The sequence below is a fragment of the Hordeum vulgare genome, chromosome 1H (genome assembly GCF_904849725.1).
Source record: "Hordeum vulgare subsp. vulgare chromosome 1H, MorexV3_pseudomolecules_assembly, whole genome shotgun sequence".
In the NCBI taxonomy this organism is placed as follows: domain Eukaryota; kingdom Viridiplantae; phylum Streptophyta; class Magnoliopsida; order Poales; family Poaceae; genus Hordeum; species Hordeum vulgare.
The window spans coordinates 480,181,011-480,186,662 of NC_058518.1; the positions used below are offsets into that span (position 1 = coordinate 480,181,011).

Here is a 5,652-nt window from a genome sequence, read left to right on the forward strand (position 1 = left end):
TACTACACATATAACGTGGAGCTACTTTAAGTGATCAAGCATCGAACAACAAAATCAAAAGCAAAGGAACACAAAATCCTTATTTTTGGACGGAGGGAGTATATAAACAATGCGGAGGGGGGGGGGGGTGAGCGAGATCACCACTTCCTCGTCCGGCCCTTGCCCTTCCAATCGCGGCGTAGCTGTAGCCATCCGTGACTGGGGGAGGCTCCTGGTCATCGTCGTCGGAGGTGTCGTTGCTGCCGTCTTCGTGGTCCAATATTTTCTCGAAAAAATCCTACATGATCCAATCCTACCAATAAAAAGAGCAATGTACGTATGAAAGTTTTCTAAGGATGCCAAAGAAAATCTCCATTTTATCGGCCATCGATGAATGTTTCTTTGTATTTCATCCAAGTTCACTACAACAAAACAGACTTTGAGTAACACAATCATGTAACACATATAAAAGTGTGTTACAAGGAAAACCATAGTAACACATTATTTTATGTTGAATGACGGGCAGTAACACATACCCCATAAGGCCTTAAACTGTGTTACAGGAATATTGTGATAGTAACAAATGAATATGTGTGAGTGAAATGTGTTACATATATTTTGGCAAAGTAACATATAAATATGTGTTGGCGAGAATGTGTTACGTAATTTAGTGCTAGTAACACATAATCATGTGTCGATGCATAGTGTTACAAGTTCTATTATATGAGGAAATAGAAGAACTAATAGTGCATACAGAGATCACCAATACCTTCACACATAGAACCCACGTGTCAACGTGATTTTTCTATAAATATGTTTTTGTTTTGGTAAATAAAGTTTCATTCCTTGGTCCATATGCTACAAAAAATCAATGCAATTAATTATGTGCTAAATACTCCTACCAAATTATTTTGGCATGGTTCCAGGGAATATCATATTAACCATACTTTCATGTGAATTTTAGGATGACTCTGTGACCATGAATGCCAAATGCATATTTTAAAATGATCATATAAAATTAAGTATTTGACGTCGGTACTCATGAAGGAGTGGAAGATCAACAACAAGTGAGAGCTTAACTTCTGAACATAATTTTAGAAACTGGATCGTCGATCCGACCTGAAAAACCCGGAGGTGAGGCCTCGTTCTGTTTTATTTGGTGTGTCACTCTTTTAATAAAAAATATCGTTTGTAAACTAGGAATTGAACCGTTGACTTTGAGCCGAAGCACACCCAACGGCCCAATACCAACTGGGCTAGGTGCAATTTGTGGTCTCATAATGTAATACTGTACAACCAATAGTAAGTGACTCATTTGGCTAGAGGTTAATTTTCAAGAAAAAATAACTTAAATATTCTGGATTTTCCCCCTATGAAACGAGTTGAACCGGCGTTCTTACCGGAAAAAACTTAAATTGGTAGCCTAAACGATTTAATTGTCAGTCCAAGCTTTTAAACTATGCTTTTGAATTGTATGGTCGTACGACCATAGCATCAATCAAGCACTAATCGGCAGTCTAGTAGACAAGTGTTGTACTAGCATGAAACCTAGAAAAGAAAGTTCATGTTCTAGTAATATTTTTTCCAGAAGAACACCCACACACCCCCAGCTCTTTTTTCAGAGGAACACCAACACACTCTAGCCAGTATAACACAAGAATCGCCCGGTAAGCAAACAAGCAGTAGTTAGGCAGCGTACATCACCTAAGTGACTGGGTGGCAAGATGGCTAGCGATGCAAGTGCAATCGACAAAAGTCACACACACAAGTGCAACACATAGAAGTCACACACGCAAAGGATGGTTCACAACAACAAAGCGTTGAATCACACGTCCAGGTCTTGACACCAAACAAAAATCCCACATTAGTCAAAACGTCAATTTGAAACAGACATAAGCTTAGTTTATAAGACGGTAAATCTAGCATAATACTTCTTTGAGAACAGTTTATCTATTTTCATTGACAATCTGTCATACATGAAGCTTAAGTTTGAAGAGCAAAAATTATGCAAACATATAAAAGCCCACTCAAAGAACACATAGCTTCATCCGTCAATTTAGAACAATCATTCATCTCCACTAGCAAAATTTCCTGCAAAATAAGATTCACTAAAGCGCGTGAGCATAAGTTCATTACAAATTAGAAGATTCAAATTCAATTCAATACGTATATGGACTGTAATTATAATATACTGTTAAATTAGTGCTTTACAGTAGAACATGAGATTTCTTAGTTGGCACTAAGTTCATATTTGTCAAGTACAGATAACATGTATGATCTAGCACAGATACGCCTAACTGTACAAACTAGAAACACAAGAGGGCCAGCAAAAATATCATCGTGCATCAAATATATCAGGAAAACAACATGTATCTCTAGAAAAGGAAGCTCCAGGAAAACATCATTAAACATTATAGTATAATGATGCAAAGAAGGAATAGAGTGACATATATCGACCATCCAAACATCCAATAATCTAGTAGGTTCCCCTATAAACTGAAAATAAAATCATGTTGATTTTGATAAATCATCGATCATTGTGAGCTGAGTTAACTGAAGACCGTGAGCCAGGTAATGCATGGAACATGAATTGGCAAAAAGGAACATACCATTTGGGACATATAGAAGGTGCGGAAGATTATAGGTAACATCTGATATAATAGTTATTGAAATATATCACAACATATGAAGGTGTTGAATATTATATATGACATCTATAATGGTTATCGAATCTACGCAATAGTGGAAAGAATTTGCCAGGTTTGTCATTAAATCCTTCTCACTACATACATCAGTTAACTCTCTTTTCAGTACTGATAAACTGATGGCATGAGAAAACTATAAAACATACCAATCCTACCAAATCACACCCACCTCGATCTCTTGCTTCTTCCTATTGCACACAACCTTGTCAACGATGTAAATCAGTATGTCCGCGAGCGGGAACGCCTCCTGCAGTTCAAATGGAAGGATAATACCAATCGCTTCGCGATAAGTTCCCTGTTCAGCATATCAGCGACAACATCTGCAATAGCAGAACAGTCTTGATTAGATAGGAAGCAGGGATAATTAGAATGTGCCGATTCAAAAGGTGTGGCGGGGTGCCCTCACCACGCAGCTTCTTCATGAAGAGCCGGGAGCATCTGAGCACCTTGACGCAGGTCAAGCAGCCACCGGCAAGCAGCAACTCGTAGAACTCCTGCAGAGGTCCTATACTCCTATCTTAACAGAGATAAACAGAGTAAATGAAACGCAAAGATGGATCTGAATCAAAGTCTGATGGACACCAACATCAAACATACAAAAATCGAGTTCAGGTAAAAAACTATAGTGTATATATAATCATGAAAATGCTGCTAGAACAAAGAAATACCTTTATATGGTTTCCGTCCACTATTCTTCATTGATCAAAGCATTATCAGTAGCATCCACAATTGTTCCCTCAATATCGGATCTTACCCAATGTTGATCTTTCCTTTTATTTTTAAACATATCCGTAAGGTGAGAAACATGGAATGGCTCAGCGTCTACGTCTCGTGTGCATTCATCATTTCCAATGTCACATCTATCTCTAGGTAGGTTATTCTGCATCACCACTGACCAACCTGGGTTCAGTTCGTCCTCTATGTAAAAGACTTGTTCGGCTTGGTTAGGCAAAATAAAAGGCTCATGTTCAATCTTGTCTCCTTTGTGCATCAAATGTGAGAAGTTAACAAGTGTGTAGCCATACTTGTCCTTTTTAATTCCTTTCACAGATACACCAACCCATTCACACTTAAATATATCCACCGAAAATTGTCCAGAGTAGTTCAACTTAATAATATCAATTATCCTGCCATAGTAAGTCACATCGCCTAAAGCAGGGGTCGCATCACCTGGTGCAACATATGTAGATGTTTTGGCACGTACCATTACTCCACTATTTTGACTCACCCTGTCTAAGCGTTTAGCCCGAAACCGATATCCTCTTGAGTTGTAAGCACGATACCTTTTTGCTGCATCAACCGGGCCACGTGCTAGCCATCTAACATCATTGTTAATACTGCCAATACCATTTTCTTTCTCCAATTTAATCATCTACAGATTAAGTAGTTGTTTAGTAAATGGCTTCAGTTTCACGTATGAAGGATATGAAATATGGACTTACATGAGCTTTGAACCAGTCGTTGAACTTAACATGCTGGATGGACTCGACTGTGTTTGAGGAGACATCACGCTCGCTATTGAGCTCATCAGCGTGAGCTCTGCAAAGTAATTTTATAGTTAGTTTTGAAGTGAAAGAAAGAGTTGTGCAAACATGTCAGAAAAAACTGAAATTGTTTAGAGGATTGAGGTATTACCGAAGGAATAGGTTGACATCTAAGCAGTTGAACAACACATATCTATGTGCTTGGAATTTAGCCAAACCTCTAAGAACATAATTGTCACCCTTTCCTAGTGGTTTTCCTACAAAAGGAAAGAGAGTTGATCCTTGTTCGAAATCATCCGCCTCATTGTCATCGTCATCGTCATTTCTTGAAGTCCGGTTATGCTTGGTGGCGAAACCATCAATATATCTTGAACAAAACGTCATGCACTCGTCTGCAAGATATGCTTCTGCAATAGATCCTTCTGGATGTGCTCTGTTTCGCACATACGACTTCAAGACACAGAGATACCTACATAAATAAAAGATGAAAAAATAAGACAAAAAGTGTTAATGAATGTAGTGCTGCAATAATTAGAAAATCTAATGTCTCCTTTTTGAAAGATTACCTTTCCAAAAACCACATTGAACGGTAGGCCACAGGACCAGCTATTTTTGCCTCTGTTGCTAAATGAAGAACCAAATGGACCATGACAGTAAAAAATCCAGGTGGAAATATCATCTCCATACGGCATAATGTTATCTTTATTCTTTCCTCTAACTTCTCAAGATCTCTCACATGAAGAACCTTTGCACTAACTTCTCTAAAATATGCACATAGATCAAACAAGACAGATGTGACATTATCTGGAAGTAAACCTCTCAATGCAACAGGTAATAGTTGTTGCATCAGAACATGACAATCATGGCTTTTAAGGCCTGAAAGTTTCCCTTCAGAAATGTTTGCACATCTTGAGATGTTCGACGAATAACCATCTGGTACACTTGCATGAAGTACTTTGCAAAACTGTTGCCTCTGTTTCTTTGACAAGGTATAAGAAGCAGGAGGAAGAAAATACCTGTCATTGTTTTTTTTTGAGGATGTAGCTCTGGCCTGATTTTCATGTCTTGCAGGTCTAGTCGTGCCTTTAAATTATCCTTTGACTTGCCCTCTATGCCTAAAAGTGTCCCATATATATTTTCACATACATTCTTTTCAATGTGCATAATATCAAGATTGTGGCGGAGCAAATTGGAGTCCCAATAAGTCAAATGGGAGAAAAACCCGTTAACAAACTTCCAAGTTTTGGAATCATCAAAGCACTTAATTGATTTTATCTTATCTAAAACTCCAGCTTTAGAATAAAGAGTTGGCTTTGTTCTGTGTTCCTCAAATCCATCAAATAAGTCAGATTCATAACGGAACTCGTGATCTGGGTGTAGAAATCGGCGATGTCCCATGAAACAAAACTTCCCCCCATGTTTCAAGCGTAAAGACCAAGTTTCATCACTACACGGGAAACAACCGGACTCAGAACTGGTGCTAT

General features: G+C 38.3%; 1 long non-coding RNA gene across 1 annotated transcript; it reads right to left on the minus strand.

Annotated features, from left to right (window-relative positions):
• Positions 1-3,880: 3,880 nt before the first annotated feature.
• Positions 3,881-4,403, minus strand: LOC123416554. Its single transcript, XR_006616180.1, has 3 exons — positions 4,320-4,403; positions 4,127-4,223; positions 3,881-4,056 (listed from the first exon to the last, which is right to left on the minus strand). It is a non-coding gene; the product is annotated as an uncharacterized LOC123416554 (long non-coding RNA).
• Between the last annotated feature and the right edge of the window lie 1,249 nt (positions 4,404-5,652).